This window comes from Uloborus diversus, chromosome 5, assembly GCF_026930045.1.
Source record: "Uloborus diversus isolate 005 chromosome 5, Udiv.v.3.1, whole genome shotgun sequence".
Classification (NCBI taxonomy): domain Eukaryota; kingdom Metazoa; phylum Arthropoda; class Arachnida; order Araneae; family Uloboridae; genus Uloborus; species Uloborus diversus.
In genome coordinates this window covers 140,638,782-140,657,598 of record NC_072735.1, presented here as the reverse complement: position 1 = coordinate 140,657,598, position 18,817 = coordinate 140,638,782, and the positions used below count along the sequence as shown (strand labels likewise).

Genomic DNA, 18,817 nt, shown 5'->3' with positions numbered 1-18,817 from the left:
CAGACTAAATAAATTACAAAATAAGAAATCCTTATTCTAATGCAAGGAATGAGTACAGATGTGTTTCCGTTCCATGATATCCAAAAGAAATATTGCTTTATCTATCAATGCACGAGCACGAATGCTTCAGAATTAGGGAAAGGCACGAGATCTTTGATTCAATCTATTTCTTTTTCCTCTAGTGTTTTGTTCCTGAGCGCAGAACTTTCTCCAAGAGAAAAGAAGAAGAATATCCGAATAAATGGATAATAAATTTATCACATAAAAGATCCTTATCGTTTTTCTGTATAAAATGCCCTTAGGGTGTTTAGGTCAATGTAGAGAAGATTTTCGGTAGACAGAAAAGTTATGTATTCTGTTTTGCGCAATTCGCGCTCTTTGTGAGTTTTTTTGTTCTTGTGTATTATCTTCTCCTTATATATTGAGTTTAATGTATTAAAAAAGGCTTTCTTTAGAATGATACGAGGGGGGACCCAAAAGTAACCGGATTTTTGTTCTAAAATATTTATATTTTAGTTTATTCACAAAATTTCTTTTGTCTCTTTCAAAGTGTTCACCATAGATGAAATACACTTGTTAGTTCTTTTTTTTCCATTGTTAGAAGCTCCCCTGAAACTCTGATTAGTCTTATTAGTGCAGAATTTCTGATGTAGAGGCTGTAAAAACTGCTTCGCAACGGCGAAGCAGTTTTTACAGCTTCTACATCATCAAAACGCTTCGATTTCAGATTTTTTTTCATCATCGGGAGCAGAAAAAGATCACAGGGTGCTAGGTCTGGCGAATACGGGGGTCGAGGAACGACTGGCCACCCCTGAGAGGCCAAGTAGCGGTTAATAGTGAAAACTAAGTGTACGGAAGCGTTATCATTGTAAAGGAACCATTCTTCCGATCGCCCTCGCGAGGCTCCAACTCACTCTTGTTTCTTCTAAAGTTTCGTCAATCATAAAACGACGACTCTTGTTGATTTTTTGCAGATTTTTTTAACGTTTTCATCATTTCGAGACGTTGAAGGGTGCTCAGAACGAGCATGATCTTCAACATTCATGCTACCCACGTTTAAAGCGCCCAAACCACTCGAAAACTTGTGTTGGGCTCATAGCATTGTCCTTGAAAGCTTGTTGAAGCATTTTGTAAGCTATTCCATTGCCAACTTTTCATGCAGGAAGCAAAATTTCAAGCTTACAGTTTGTTCTTTCAAATTTGCCATAAAGAATTCGCAGGCGGAAAGCAACAACACCTGAGAAAACCAAAACTACGATCAGACGTTATCAACTACACTGACGCCACTCGCACAGCTGGTTTGTGAAGATCTCTACTTGAGCCATCTAGCAGGAGAACACTCTACTACATCAAGGATTGGCATCACACCATTAGTCCGGTTTCTTTTGGGACCCCCTCGTAGGTGTTTCAAAGATTTGACTTGCTATTGACAGCTCTGTACAGAGCAGTTCTTAGTTTTCGTGATATTGGAAGAAATATGTGTTGGATTAAATACTCATAGGGACATGTGGGGAATTACATGTTTTTTTTCCACACTTTTTTCCAGCAGAAACCAAATAAGCAATCTCGTACAATAAAGCTAATGCTCAATTGATCACAAAAATGCAAAAAAAAAAAAAGATAAATTTGCACTTATTGTCCTTTACCTGCCTACGGAAGTTTAAGAGTTTGCATCAAAAAATATAAAATAACAACGTGTACTAGCACAAAATTGCAGATTACCGTAAATACGCGTTTCAGGGCACTAAGGAACCTCCTTTTCAATGAAAAACAAATGATCTTATGGATTTTTTAGACTACTAACAGGCCATGATTGCCTGTGAGAATATCGCTACAAGTTTCGATTTTTTTACTTAAATTCTCCGTTTCTGTAGTTCGCTGCTTAGTTCCGAAACTGCCCGATTCCACTGGCATGGCGAAGAACGTTTTCAGCATTAACCTAGGTCACATGCATTCTTTTTTGAGTTATTGCTCAGCATTTAAATGTACTTTGAGTTCTGCCACTAAAAATATTCGTAAAAAAACTCCTATCATACATGAATATTTAATCGACCAATTTACTAGCGAAATATTAAACAAAAACAAAAGTTAAAAAACCGAACAGAACTTAGTTTCAATCAGGCTTCGCTAAAAAACAAGCTAGTTTCAATGCTCGTTCATTTGTGTTTTTAGTTACTAAATAGTATAAATTATTCATCAAAGTATCATTCCACTTTTAGCTAATGTAAAATTGAGAATCAAAACTCTGAAAAAAAAAATCTAGTTACTGTGGCAACTGGAGAGACTGAAATTTAAGAGATTTTTCTTTTATTTCTTTTGTTTAATTCGATTGATCTAAAATTCTCCAGGGAAGTTTCCTAAATGGTACGTGACTCTTTTTGTGAATAACTACGTGCACAAAAAATTCTTTATCTTTTCTTTTTTTAATTATAAAATCGGCACATTTTTATAGTTGTTAGAATTAAGCTTATGCTTTAAATTTGACCACTATCCATTTCTTAATTTTAGAAAAACTTTTTTGAACTGTAGTTGCACCAACTTCGTATACTTCTCTAAAATTGCTTTTAAATTTTTTTAGAGTAGTTGATTATCTTGTAATTTAAACCTTTAATAGAAAATTCTAACTTAAGCAAAGAATGTTCTCATGTATTCCAGATAATATGTCCTTCATTAACCTAGTGAAAACATTATTTACATTATTTGTGGTCCAAATATTTATGAATCCGTCGTGTATGCTCCTACTTTATATATATATATATATATATATATATATATATATATATATATATATATATATATATATATATATATATATATATATATATATATATATATATATATATATATATATATATGAGGAGTTCGGATTTTGAAAGAGGGAAAATTTTTATCTCTGTGCATTGCCGCATCCGCATCCGCGTAAAATGAAAAAAAAAAAGGTGCCAAATCTTAAACCGCGTATAATCGAAACCGCATGAAATAAACCCGCGTAAAACTAGAGTCTATTGTATTTTCTTCTGAACAAGAAACTTTTCAATTGCAGTTAATTTTATTTTTATCGTCATAAATGTTACAAACGATTTTTTTTTTATTCCCAAAAAAAGTTTAATGTTTTCAACAGCTTATTCATGTTTACTCTAAGTGATCATATAGCACAACTTAAAATGAACAACTCATTAAAGATTTTTTGCTACATTTTTTGCTGTGTAATCTAATCTTATAAACTTTGCTAGTTTTGGAGACGGTGATTAACTAAATTACAATGCAAAATGCCACTTTAGCGAAATAATCTTTAAAAAAAAAAACATTTTAAGTTAATGTTAATGAAATTACTGAGAAATTGAATCAAAAAATGTAATAGCCAAGTATTTTGTAAAACATATTTTCATTCTTAAGTTTATTTTTAATTAACCAGAAGGGAATTCAAAATTACTATTTGTAAAAAGAGAAACTCTTATAAATCTTTCAAAACACACATTTATTCATTGTTTTTCAAACCTAAAAAGAGAAGTATTTTAAATGTTTTCCTTTTTTCTTCATGAAATTTCCTTTTTTTCTTTTTTTCACTGACGTTTCAATTGCGTGAAGGCTAAAAACAGAGCATCTTAAAGCATTTTATTTATTAATGCAGGTGTCGTTATTTTTGAATGTTGAAAAGTTGTAAATAGTTATAAATTATAATTCAAATGTTCAATTGAAATCAAACTAAATTATCTTAATGAATCACTGCAAAAGCCATATTCTCGAAAATTGAATCAATCATGGCAAAACTTACAAAGATAGATATACAATAGATGGACCGGCAGAAATAAATTGATATTTAGAAAGACATATGTCATGTAAATGTCATGTCATAATTCATGTATGTGCGATTTAGATAGATAGATTTGAGTTAGATAGAAAGGAAGATACAATTTAATGAATAAAAATAGGTAAATTTATATATATATATATATATATATATATATATATATATATATATATATATATATATATATATGGTGTTCCCTTTTAACCTTCAAGACCTTTGTTTTCGCAACCGTTAGTCCTAGGTGTATACTTTCAATTTCAAAAATGTTCAAAATCAGATGCAGAGTTAAGAAACAAAAAGTATACAAAACAGAAGTAGCCAGTTTGCAGGAATTGCGCAACTGGCTTGATGGAGCTGTAGTAAAACTAAGAAATAAAATTTCACTTAGAGCATCGGTTGTTTCCATATGCAAAAAAGCAAGGGCGTGTATCAGGTGTGGCGGCGACCAGTTTCAGCATCTATTGTAAATTTTTATGATTGATAAAATGTACTCATTGTGATGTTATGTAACTTTTTTATTATTGATTTTTCCTTTCTGAAAAGCACGGAAAAGTAATGCTCCTTTTACATCTACTTATTGTTATATCTGGTTTTTCTCACTTAATAAAATGTTAAAACTAATGTTTTGATATAAAAAATGTCATTATTCATTATCTTAAACACAGAAAGCAACATGCTTACCAGAAACAGGAAATTTAACACAGAAAAGTGTGACTCTTCACTGGTTTTCCTTTTTCAACAAATGTAGATTTTTACAGTTTAAAACAAAAGGCTGAATTTCTACTGAACTTAAACCCCAATATGATTTGTTGTTGTATCATGTGAAAGCTAGTGAAATGGGTCAGTTTTTATTAGATTTGCCCGATCGTAGCTCGTACGATTGTTTTTGAAAATGTCGATTTAAAACTTTGGCACCACTTCAATTCTGAGTGTTTAAAATGTTATAAAGCTTGCAGCTCGTTGTAAAATGCGACTATCTTGATGGAAACATATCATTTTGTAGGATTTCGTCTGCTCTTTCCAACTATATACTTATGTTGTGTGTAGGTCCTACAAGAATCTCAAAAATCAGTCGTTTTCTCAGAATTTTGTTTTGTTTTTTACTCATTTTCCATATATCTACCATAACTCGGTTATGAGAAAGGATTGGACACGATAATGGGTGGTTCAATGCTCCAATTGGACTCTTATATCACCCCCTTTCGTATGGCAGATTCAGTCGAACTCACCCCGTTTATATATAGTTCATTGCTATTCAAAAATAGATGCAAATGTTACTCAGTGACACATGCAAAAACACACGACAAAACCTCGAACAATTTGAAAATCACACTCTATGCACACGTATAATTTTAAACACATGCTAACTGATATATTTTCTCCCAAAAATCGTTATTGACGGCGAGTGAAAAGTGTTGTTAGTCACAAAACGCTGCGTTTCATATCACGATGAATATCGGTCGTACTAATTTCAAACTTCTTGTGTTGGAATTTTTTGTTCAATGGGGATTATTTCAATAAACATAAGTTAGGGAATATGGGGCCCGTATAAAAAGTTAAATTTTGTATGTTTTGACTTATTTTTATTTCAAACTTTCAATATCTTAACCCTGCATCTGATTTTGAACATTTTTGGAATTGGAAGTATACATCTGGGACTAACGGTTGCGAAAATAAAGGTCTTGCAGGTTAAAACGGAACACCCTGTATATATATATATATATATATATATATATATATATATATATATATATATATATATATATATATATATATATATATATATATATATATATATACAGAGAGATAGAGACTATAAAGTCTCCGTTTCTCCCTCCTTATTTATTTTACTTTTGAACTAGTAAGTTACTAATAAAAATAGTTTTGAAATTTTCAATAATAGCACACGTTCCGCAAATGAAGGGAAAAAGGAAATTGAACAGCGAAAGTCCCCTATTTTAACAATAACAATTATTCACTCTGTTTAAATGTGAGCAAAATAACATAATATTTAATAATATTTAATAGTACAAATACTAAAATTAAGATTACAACAGCTTTACAATCAACTTATTCATTATAACATGCGAAGGGGGTGACCGCCCTTGCTATCTGATTTTTAACAAGCATACAGAACGAAATGAAGAACTGCATGCAATGTACCACAAGAGGAAACGACAAGAGGTACGTCCAGTTCGCTGCATACGCCTACCGTGAAACAAATGTGTATGCGATTCATTTAAATCTTTTTTAATGCATATTTGATATTAATAATTTTATTGTGGAACATAAAATCGTTCTTTTTCTTTTAAATTTCAAGAGCACCGGTTTTGTATTTTTTAACGTAGCCACATTTACAGCTTTTGCGGCTGCAACGAAAATTGCAGGAATGGTACGGTTTTTCCCTGGTGTTTGTTTTAGATTCATTGTAACATAGACGAAACATAAAGAAACGAAGTTGAAAATTAAGCACCCCCACCCTAATATATGTATATATACATAAAGACCATTTCGATAATAACATGAATACAATGCGTTTAACAATATTGTACCGAGTTTTTACATTTTCAAATAAAAGGTTATGAAACTATTGCACATTGAATTGTGACTTGTTGCTTTATGCTAAAAAAGCATGAAAAAAGCCGTAGAATTTCAAAAGTAATCACATATGAACGTATGACTAATTCGGGAGAGTAGTTTCCTAAAAACACATTGGTAAAAATGTCGCAAGTATACACACAAGGAAGAAAATATAAAAACACAAAGAAACACAATTTAAACTAATCGAGTGTTTTCTTTAAATTTGGCTTGACGGGTTAAACGAAACGATTTCGCAACACACCCTGCTGGGCCTTAATCTGACATCTGAAAGATGACTGGAAAAGAGACTGTTTTCACGGATCATTTATATAGGTACGAGCGTTGAGATAGCTTTCTAAATCGAAGTAGTTACTTACAGAGCGAAATTTTAGAAAATTTTGATAATATAAAAAGGCAAGAGACTTAGATAAAACATTGTTTGTTTTTTTTATAATTGACTTCTAATTTTCACATTTTTTAAGTTCTCTCTCATTTCTTTGCGCTTGAAGAGGGGAAAAAAGTGTATTGGTAAGAAAGATAAACAATTTTAATTGCGTTGAATTATTATTTGGTCTTGTTAATCCCATAACTATACGTTTATAGTGTTTAACATTGCTTTTGCTAATTCATCTGTCATACATTATATAGTGCAGAAGACGAAAACAGAACATTTCTGGCCGCACGTGACGGATCAAAATAATAGTCCAGTTCGGTAAATGGAATGGCTAATTTATCACGAAAAACTATTCTAATAAGCGGAATATTCCATTATCCAGAATCAAAATAACAAATTTTATAGTATGGTGCATTGAAACTTCATTACATTAAGCGGGATATTTCTTAAACAGATATTCTAATAAGCTTTGTACCCGCTTATTAGAATATCTGTTTACTGTGTACCTAAAATATTAATGAACAATTTTTTTCTGCTACAAACTTATGTGTGATATCTTGAGCAAAAAATATAGTCATTAACCTACAAAATCATTACTTTTTAATAAAATATATGGGCTGTCATGTGCGGAAGAAGCGATTGATTTTTTCGTGAAATGGCCCTCATATACATCTTTGAATTTGTATTCTTAACTAAAAAATTTGATACACGTACAATGTTTTTGATGGTTCAAATGTGCTTGCACTTGTGCATATTTCGACGATTCTTCAAGATAACCTTGCTTTGGTAATCTACAAAAAACATTTTTCAGATATAGATGACAGTTAAAAAATACTTTTTTTTTTTTTTTTGGATGTTTTGGAAGACTTTTTCATTAGGGACACGAGAGGGTAGCTTCTCATTAAACACCTCAGAGGAATCAATTTAGACATTACTTGAAAAGTAATTAGGGAATTAGGATGTGATCAATATTTTCCTTCGCTGCTACGCTTCTTGAAATAGCAACGGTTCAATAACAATCTCGACAATGTTGATTTTCGAACTGTTTTTGCGTAAAACATCCATAACAGTAAAACAACGAGTTTGAAAAGTGAAAAGAGCACAAAAGAAGATTAGTTCAATGTGAATTACTAAAATGAAATAGGTATAGTTATTTTGGCCATATTAAAAAAAAGGCTTAACTTGAAAAGAAAGGAAAATAATGCATGCAAAAGAAGTTAAATCATTACTTGTAAAACAATGTAATCACATTTAATTTCCTAATTTTATTCATTTTTTAAAGAGAAAGAATGATAGAAACATTTAACTAAAATTTAATTACATTCATTGTATAGCATGGTGCAGAGATAAGTTTTTAAATTTTCTTACCTGCTTCTTAGCTTTACTACACCTATTACCTTTCTACACCAACTCATGCTAACAGAAGTCTCTTCGATGGGAGTTCACGAGAGGTCACAGTGACTTCCAAAAAATAATTATTTGACAATGTTTTCCTCAGGATTTACAAATTTGGAGGCCATATTGCGATATTACAATTTTTATCATAATGTTTCTTTGCTATAGATACAGAAAGGTACGTATACAGGCTCGTATTTCGGCAGTTTTTTTGGAAAAATAATATTATATTCGGGCACACTTCCTCGCTAATACTATTGGTTAAATGCTTAGCGATTTCCCAGGAAATGAATTCAGTTATAGAAAATTAGTTATAGAATATTCCCTTGTAAGTACTTTTAGGAACTCAGTTAGGACTACAGTTAATGTAAACCTAACCTGACAGCAATGTGAAGGCTATGCAGATCCTAATAACTTTATTACGATGCTTCCAGGTTACGTTTGCTCCGAACTATAGTAACAGAAGAGTATATTACGAATTCTCGTACTAATTAAAATAGCTTGTAAACTATCATTCTAAGTTACAGTTATTACTTTCATATGAGTCAGTGAGAAGCAAAGGGATGTAAGTGAATATTTTCAAGTTTTGAGCAAAACGCGTAAGATAACATCCTAAATAGGCTTTCATACAATTTGTTTTCTAAATCATGCTGTACAACAGCAACTACCAGGGCTACTAGTACCATCTCTTGCCCCAAGACAGAGGACAGGTTCACCAACCATGTGTACTGGTTATCTTCAAATGTTTAATTTTGCCACTTGCATCCCTTTGCTTCTCACTGCCTCATATACTTCTAAAGAAATAAACTAACGATAGACGAATTCATTTAGTAATTTTTTTAAATTTATTACTATTATTTTGTTTTCAATACCACCAGCTAACAACGAATCAGTGCCTAAAACAAATTGCGCAATTGCAGCCATATTAAACACGTAATTAAAAGTTAAATCATACTTCTTGTTTGGTTACATCTCTGATATTTTACATTTTTACGGCTTTGGCAAGTCCTGTTTCTGCAATACAAAGGTGTGCCGGGTAATCGAGAGACGAAAGATACTTTTCATCTAAGAGGTGGAACACACTGCCGTAGATCAATGTAATAGTGCTAAACCAAAAACTTATGATGCTGTTGTATTTCAAAACTCATTTATCCTATACAGTGGAATTTCTATCTCTGATATGAACACCCCGATATTCTGAACACATTTTGATGCTCCCCGTAGACTTAACATAAGCTGACCTCTCTGTACTCTGAACACCCTATGATATGACCCCCCCCCCTAGTATTATGAACGCTATTTTTAACCCACTTCAATTATTACTTCTTTATATACCGAACATGTTCACAATCAGTACTCGAGAATTCCTATGAACCAAATTGGAAAACCTGAAATACCTTCACAATTTTATCACATTGAGCATGAAGGAGATGAAGAAAAGAAGATTTTTTTTTTGCTCATATTGCAGCATTACATAACATCATTCAGCTGAGAAAGGTTAGCCTGAAGTTCCTACAACTGAGCTGGATATTTCAAGAATCCAACCATTGTATCGAGTAGTATTCAAGACCTTTAAGGTGCAATTACTTACAAGCAATATGCGGCTGAGAACCACTTGGAAACCTATAGTTTTAAACAATTGTATGATGACACGTACCTTGCACGAGAATACACAATACAAAAGCAAATTAAAATTACTTTTTTTTTCGGTATTGTACCGACAACTGCTTTGCATAATTTAATAAATGAATGTTATATAGTTATTATTATTTTTTTTTCAATAATTAAGGAAAGTCAGAAATGCAATAGTTTAGATACTACTGAGTTAAATTGGACATTGCACTTGCTGTCAATCCACAATTCAGCACCTCTATCTAAAAACTGGTCGGTCGGTCGGTTGGTTGGTTGGTTTGATTTTTATGGCCCAAGAGCCCTTGAGGGCTATACTGCGCCAAACGGTCTTTTATTATATACCATTTCTTTTTCATTTAAGAATAAGTCAAAAAAGTAAAAGTAAGCATATTTTGAAGTAAAAAGCATAAACTTTCAAGTACTAGTATTAAAAAAGAACAGTCTTAAAAACATATAAACGGTTAAAACATATAAGGAAAAATGGATGAAACAATATTTTGAAAAATAAGGAAAGAACGAAATCACATAATGGTGAGGCAAACACTAAATTAAAAAGGAGAATCCAATCTCCTGGAGGAATGAATAAAAATTGCGATGGGGTGGGTCCCCCAGCAAGTCTTTCAAAGATGGATTAAAATGATTAAAATATTTCAAACGTATTTGATTAAAATACTCAAAAACTGGTGCAGATCACTTGACAAAGTGCTGAACATAGTCCATCAACGCAATAGAATGCATGTGCATGCGTTTTCAGTCTCCCTCTGTAATGAACACTCCCATAATCTGAGCACTTTTGTTCGATGTTATGAGGGTTCAGAATAGAGATCTACTGTGTTATGTTCTCTTTTTTGTCTTTCTTTCTTTTCTTGTAAGCTTTAAATTTTTTCTGTATTTTTCCCCAAAAATGTAATTACTTTTAACATTTTTAGAATTTAAAACTTTTCCAGTTTTTAACTTTGTATAACATGTCTTAGCAGTGAAATTGTCTTTGTATTCTGTTATCGAGTTAATAAAACGTATCAAAAATTGAAAATTATTGTTAATTTAATGACTGAAAAAAGCATTCAGAACTATGCACATATACCACTTCGAAAAAAAAAGAGTTCGGTATTTAGTTATTTCCATTCATGAATAAAATATTAACTCTTAAATTGAACTGACCTGAGAAATAAGTCTTTTTTTAATGTAAATATTCAACATCTTTCTTAATATATGCATTTTTCAAGTTTCATCAGAGTACAAATGCCCACAAGAAAATGAAAGAGAAAATCAAATATTTTGTTTTTCAATAAGCTTTCTAAAATCATTTATACAGATGAAAAAGATGGGCAGCAAAGGAAACATCATTTGCATTTTGATGTAAAAGCATTCACCGAAACTATTTAAAAGCAAATGAAATTTTGAATAAATTTGTCTTTTTCAGTCTTTTGAACTTGATTACTGTTTTTGAAGAGAGGAAGTAAAAGTAATAAATTCATTTAGTCCGTTTTTCAAATCATTCGAAATGAAAACATTTATAAGAAACAAAACTGATGCATTAAAATAAGGATATACTAAACCCTATGAGGGTGTGAAAATATAAACTGTTAGTTTTATTTCCTTTGGAATTATTTTGTAGTAATGCTATATGATATAAGAAAACAAAGTGAAATCCCGATTTTACGTTTCTCAAGGAGAAGTTAAAAATCGTAAAACACAGGAAAAAGAAAATTACGGGATATACAAAGCAGCAAAATTGATGATGGGATTTACTGAAAAAACGTTAAAAGCGAGGAAAACGTAGATTCAAGGGACGTAAAATCGAGGTTCCACTGTAGATCAGTAATGTTCAGGATGTATTAATGAAACGGAAAAGTGAAAAAAACTAAAATAAATACAAAAGTTTAATGACATATATAATTCATTACGAACCTCATTAAGACTCATAACAAACTGTACATACCTCTCAAATTAATAAGTAACTTTTGCTTTTGTCTATTAGTAATTTTGTATACCTGTCGGTAACTTGTATGCATTAGTATTTTTTGCTTCTGCTCGTAAACATTTCATGTTCTTAGAAACTTTATTTTCTTCCATCAAGAACTCCAAGCGCACATTCGTGCAGCTTTATGGAACATCGGCAGTGTGCTACTACAAAATGTGTTGAACTGGCTTAAAAGTTGGATTTTTCTTCGTGTAAAAAAAGACTCGTATACCGAACATTTGCAACTAAAAAAAAAAAAACTTCAGTACACCTTTCTTAAATTTCGTAAATAGTTAAAGAAGTATGTTGAAAACAATATATATTTTGAAAGCTCAGTCTTACGAGCTAATCCTGTATGTTCTATTAAAAGCATTTTATTGCTTTTGGTTGGGCTACCAAAATATTCAGTGAAAACAATCTCAACATTCTCAAACCTTTGTGTTTGGTACGTAGTATTGTACCTTAAGTCTTGACAACTGGGAGATCTCGACTGTTTCGAAAACATTCCTTAATAGGAAAATCTGCACCTTGGTGTTACGCATTTTAACTCCTGTTAGAGTGATCGAAGAGCATTCATTGTTCATCGATGTTAATCGAGGCTTGAAAATTAATTGGGAATGAAAATAAATGTTAAGAGTTTATCAAATAAGTTTTTCATGTTAACAAAATTTAAACTATAAGGTTAGCATTGACAAAAATAATTGATGTTAATGAGGGTTTTAGTTTCCACGTGACTGGCTAATAACATGAGACATCCCGCAATATTAATGTGAGTAGGGTAGACCGGAGCACGCTTACGCGAATTTTTGCTATGAATATTCTAATTTTTTGTTTTTACTTACAAAATTTTAGACATTGCGGTTTATAAAGCAGTTAATGCAGTCAGAATTTATATACTCAGTTATTGCACAGTTTGTGTTATTACCCATTAAAAAAATATTTTTGAGTCCATGTCAATTGCGTAAACTTGCCCCGGACACGGGGCACGCTTACGCATATTTATTTTGACACCTAACGTGGTTCCCGTTAGTGTTTTGAACATAATGTCTTAGCATTTTTTAAATAAAGCAAACTTATTACAGACTGAATAGTGTGTAGAGTAAAAGTTGTTCCGCTTGAAGACAGCACTACATGACTGTAAGCTATAAGATACGAATCTGTAATTCTATTAAAAATTAAATGGTGATTTTCAAAACTAAATAACCAGAAAATACCAAAAAGATTTGAGACAGTTTGGAGCGAAAAAAGCGTCAGGGCACGTTCAGAAGTAATACTCAATAAGAACGTGCTTTAAGGTGCTCAGACGTCAACGCGATAACTTGCCCCGTCGCAAAGTTTGGATTTATTTTTAACATGCAAAAAAAAAAAAAAAAAAAAGAAGAATAACATTTCAGTTCCTACAAATACAATTCTCAAAAAAGGATAAAACTCTGCTATATTTTATATATTTGTTCTTCTGCTATTATTTGTTCACTAGAAGCTTCCAAACGTTCAACTCAGAATTTACTCGACTTGGTACAAAACAGATTATTCTTTCTGCATGCTACACCGAAGCTCGACTGATGTTTAAAAACTTGTGAGGATAATTGATAGGGAGCAGCATCAATCTGTTATGTTTGTTGGCTCTCTAGTTATAATTAATTTTGAAAAAAATGACACTGCGTAAACGTGCCCCAGTCTACCCCTACATAGCGTTGAATAGTCGCGTAGAGGGCATTAGTGCCATTTTTATACAAATGTGTAATTTCGGGTGATTTTGACGGTTCGTAATAAAGAAATCTCGATAAGTCATGTTCTTCCCAAGTTTTTATTAATATTATTATTACTAATGACTATTTTTACCTTACATTATCCTGCGCTTTGCTTCCGGATGTTTAATTATTGCCAGAAACAATGAAAAATAATAGTAGTTAAAAATTAAAAATGCTCCCGCTTTTAAATTGTTGCCATAAACAATGAAAAATAATACTAGTTAAAAATTAAAAATGCTCCCGCTTTTAAATTGTTGCCATAAACAATGAAAAAATGAGCAAATAAATTGTCGTACAATTTAACAAATAAGTTTCAAGATTTAACATAAGCAAGCGTATATTTGTGGGGGTAAAAGCTTTCTTTTTTCACTATACCTGAATAAAATTGCTTTTAAATTTAAGCATATAAAACAGCAATACTGAAAACATTCTCTCTTCATACGCAATACATTAAGATTAAAATAAAAGTTTATACCGCTTTTTTCGTTTTTAAAATAAGGATAGATAACAAGAAAGTATGTTTGAACTTTAAAAAAAAAAGTCAACCTGGAATAAATTTTAAAACCAAAAATTTTTAAAACAAAAGATTAAAAAAATGATTTTTTAAATTCTAAACACTTATTCTATAAGCTTGGATTGCGCTAAAAAGTATGAAACACAATGAGCATACGGTTTCTTGAATAAAACACTAAAAAGTTGCAACTGATCTTGTTGTTCTTAATATCTTTATATGTAGAGTAATTCTAAAGCAACCAATAAAATTTAAGTTAAAAATCGAGAGAAGAAGAAATATAGAGGCGTTACAGTAAAAGCTATTCTTAAAAAGCTGTATACCGACTATTTCTTTTATATTAAAAAAAATTGTAATTGAATAGAAAATATTATATTACAAAAATATTTCATCTTTCACTTTGCCCAGTAAAAAAGGGGTAATTATTTTTTTTACTTTTTTTTTTTTTTGAAAGCAAAAATTTGCTGCCAAAAATAAAAAATAATGCTTCAATGCATGTTTTATTCTAAAATAAATTGTTCTTTCTTTATAAACTGCAGTTTTCAAAACAAATTTCTACTTTGTTCATTTTAAAAAGGTCCAGTCATTCTAAACATTTAACTTTGCTCACATTCCCCTACTTTTGTTTTTCCATTAGGTTATAAGAATTTCTTTGATTTATGACAAACACAATGCCGTTTTCTTTAATAACATTATTTTTTTATATATATTTCTTTTCTAGACCCAATGGTCAATTAATCGCCAGTTTGAACCTAGGATTTAATAAAGTTTTATCAAAATAACTGCTATTGTTTTATTAAACCACATTATGAAAGATATTACGTGATACAAAATTATTTAAGAAATCCAAATACTAAAAATAAACATTTATTACCAACATTTTGCTGCCTAATACAATTTAGAGACAAAGAGGAAGTTTAACAAAATTAAGTAAGTCTCTACAGTGCCTTCGCTAGTTTTTTTCGAGTTTTTGCACAACTTATCTGAAGGCATTTTCTATAATGATCAACTCGTTAAAGAAAATTTGATTCAGGTTATGTTTTTCACGTTGCTGTTTAGTCTTAAGTTACTATTCTACAGCATAATTAACTAAATTATGGTGTGTAATGGCCTTTGCAGTAAAAAAAAAGAAAAAAGAACATAGTTTAAATCTTGGCCAAACGCAACTTAATAAGGTTAAGAAGATGAGGTAGAAGTTTTTAATGTTGATCGATATAAAATACAATGATGTTTCTTAAGTTATTAGTCATTAATTGTCATTATACCCCAAGGATTTCTAAATTTTTTCATGCATTATTACCAAATTCTGATGCAGCAAGAAAATATTTTTTGAAATAATGTCATAGTTTAACTACTATATATTAAATTAAAGTTACAGTATTTATTAGTACATAAAAGTGAAAAAAATAAAATGAAAAAATAATTAATAATAAAAAAATTAATTTGAATTTTTTCATCTTGAATTCAAATTATGTTTTTCGCAATCACGAGTGTGTGTTTGTATGTGTGTGTGGGGGGGGTATGTGTATGTCTGTAGGGATGTGTGTTTGTGTCTGTGTGCAGTCATGAGTGTGTGGGTAGTTGTGTGTATGAGTGTTTGTGTGCGTGGGGGCGGGGTATGTGTATGTGTTTGTAAGCATATGTGTTTGTGTCTGTGTGCAGGCATGAATGTGTGGGCAGTTGTGTGTATTTGTGTGTATGTGTAGGTGTCTGTATGCATGCGTGTGTGTATGTGTTTGTGTATGTGTGTAGGGGTATGTGTGTGTATGGTGGTGTTTGTGTGTGCGTGTGTGTTGGTGCGTATATTTATGCGTGTGTGAGTAGGATATGGACGCAACCTGGAGACGGTTTTCGCTAGAGGAGCAGCATCGTGAGGCCGGCCGACGCGACGGGTGGTGCTAGCAGAGGGTGGCGCCGCGCCGGTGGGAAAAATGATAGCACGCCAAAAACAGTCAAATGAAAGCAATAAACAATCGTGATTGCTCAAAAAAAACTTATTTGTTTGGAAAGTTCTCATTTTTCAATTTCCTTCTTTCTTATATAATTTTTTCTGTGTATTATTACAACTGTCATTTAAAACAAAATAATGCAAATAAACATTTTATGCAAATAGAAATACACTCCTGTTTGTGAAAATTGCAACACCATGAAGGAATGATTAAGGTGAAAAAACAACGTAAATAAAGCACAAATATTCGAGAAAATGCAGCATGTAGCTATTTCAAGGCTACAATGGAGCCTCTTCATCAGTGCAAAAAAGCTCACCAACACAACCAGAAGTTGCGAGAGAACTGACAAAAAACCAGGTGGACACCGGTATTTATACCAAAGAGAGCCAACCAATAAGAATACAGGAACATGACAACAAACAACCAATCAGCGAACAGCGTGTACGCTCCGGGCTCAAAGCAAGGCAAGAGACAACCAATCAGAAGCCAGGAGACAAAAAGAGTGCGAGACACCAAAGAAACAGGAAAGGCAATTATAGAAATTGCTTCCAAATATCATGAAAAAATGGAGTGCTGGAAAAATCATTGACAAGAGAATGAGAATTTTTCCAAATATGGTAAGCTTCCCAGAAATCGAGGTCATAAGCCGAAGAACATTTACAAATAATCTTTGCAGATGAAAAATCAAAACAGTGACCAGAAGTCCAGCAATGCTGAGCGATGGAAGAACGAGCAAGTTCTTTATGCTTAACATAGTTTTCGTGCTCTTTCAGACGGTGCTTGAGAGCACGTTTAGTCTGTCCAACGTAGCCAAGTCCACACTTGCAGGAGATGCTATAAATGCCCCAGTTGCTATGGCAATCAATGGGGTCCTTTAAGTTTGTAAATTTTATCTTATTAACTGGAGAAAAAGCTGTATCGAAACCAAATTTCTTCAAAATCTTTGCAACTTAAAGACTAACTTTTGGATAATAAGGCAAAACAATAGTATACGAAGCACTAGAAGCAGAAACCTTTTCAGAATGAGAGGGCTTAATTAACTTATTATAAATTGAATCAATGATGCTAGGAGAATAACCACGATCGAAAGCCACTGCTTTAAGATAAGAAAGCTCAGCATTTAAAGAATTGGAGGAAGAACAGATGTTCAAAGCACGGAACACAAAAGCCTTGAATGAGGCCAACTTTTGGTTTGGAGGATGAGAAGAACATTTGTGAGGAGGTAGTGTAACAGCAAAAGGCTTACGAAACACCGAAGTCATAAATTCATCATTACTTTTAGTAATAAAGACGTCCAAAAATGAAAGAGAGCTATCAGTTTCCATTTCAATAGTGAATTGGATGCAAGGATCGATAGAATTTAGAGTAGAAAGTAAAAATTCATTATCAACATGGTTTTGGTCAAGCAAAACAAAGCAATCGTCAACGTACCGAACATAGAACGGAAACGTTATGGTTTCAAAAAGTTTAGTCTCAAAATAATGCATATAAATGTCACTTAAAATAGGACTCAAAGGATTACCCATTGCTAAACCTTCAGACATTCGAAAGTAAGTACCATTGAACACAAAAGTATTCTGTTCAAGACAAACACGAGTAAGTGAAACGAGTTCCTCAATCTCAAAACTAGAAAAATGATGCTCTTGGAGTCCAATTTAAGACAATCCAATGCCCCAATAACCGGTACATTAGTGAAAAGTGATTTCACGTCAAAAGAAGCCATCGTTAAACCATGAGGTTTAAAATAACGTAACTTCTGAACAAAATGAACAGAATTTCTGACAGTAAAAGAGTTGCTAACCAAAAGAGAAGAGAAGATAGAAACTAAATACTTAGCAAGTTTATATGAAGCAGTACCAATGTTTGAAACAATAGGTCTAAGCGGAATGTCGAATGAGGAAGGAAGTCGACCATTAAGGAAGCATCATAGTTGAATGAAATTAATACACATTTGAGTGGTAATGATACAAATAAATGATTACATTTTCAAACCAAAGAAACAATAAAAAGAGATAGAAATTAGTATTTTGTGTGGCCACCACACGCCGTAATAAGAGTTGCTACACGACTTGGCATGTATTGAAACAAAGTTTGAATATCTGCCTGCGGAAGAGTATTCCGTATTGTTTGTATGCGCAACCAAAGTTCGTCTGTCGAAGCAACAGGGCGAGGATCACGAGCGAAACGCCGCCCAACGAAATCCCACACATGTTCAATCGGTGACATATCCGGGGATTATGCATGCCAAGGAAGAATCTGTACCTGCTGCGAATCAAGGTAGGATTTGACAGTCCTGGCGACACGTGGACGAGCATTATTCAGCTGGAATACAGCCCCTGGCAATCCTTGAAGGAAAGGAATAGCTTGGAGCTGTAAAACTTCGTTTATGTATCGGGTACTGTTCAAATTGCCCACAATTCACAGCTGTCATCCATGATATGCTATGGCACTCCAGACCATAACTCTGGGTGTTCGTCCACTGTGGCGTTCGATACTGCACTCCGGAATGTGCCGTTCACCGGCATGTCGCCTGACACGAATTCGGCCATCATGGTGTCACAAATTTAAGTGGGATTCGTCAGAAAAGACGACCTGCTGCCAATCAGCCCGCCAGCTTCTAAGCACATTGGCCCATGGTTTTGCGCCCCCGGCGATGGTTTTGCGTGAGAGGAATCCTGTATAAAGAAATCCTTGCGCGCAGCCCACCTGCAGCAGACGTTTTCGAAATGATGAAGCACACAGTGAAACACCTGTAGCTGTTGACCACTGTGCTTCCAATTGTCTAGAAGAAGCCCTGCGGTTCATCAGCGCCATACGCACCAGGTGTCTGT

General features: G+C 32.7%; 1 pseudogene; it reads right to left on the bottom strand.

The window, feature by feature from the left end:
• Window positions 1–17,530, bottom strand: part of LOC129223169 (uncharacterized) — a 189,265-nt pseudogene extending 171,735 nt beyond the window's left edge.
• Between the last annotated feature and the right edge of the window lie 1,287 nt (window positions 17,531–18,817).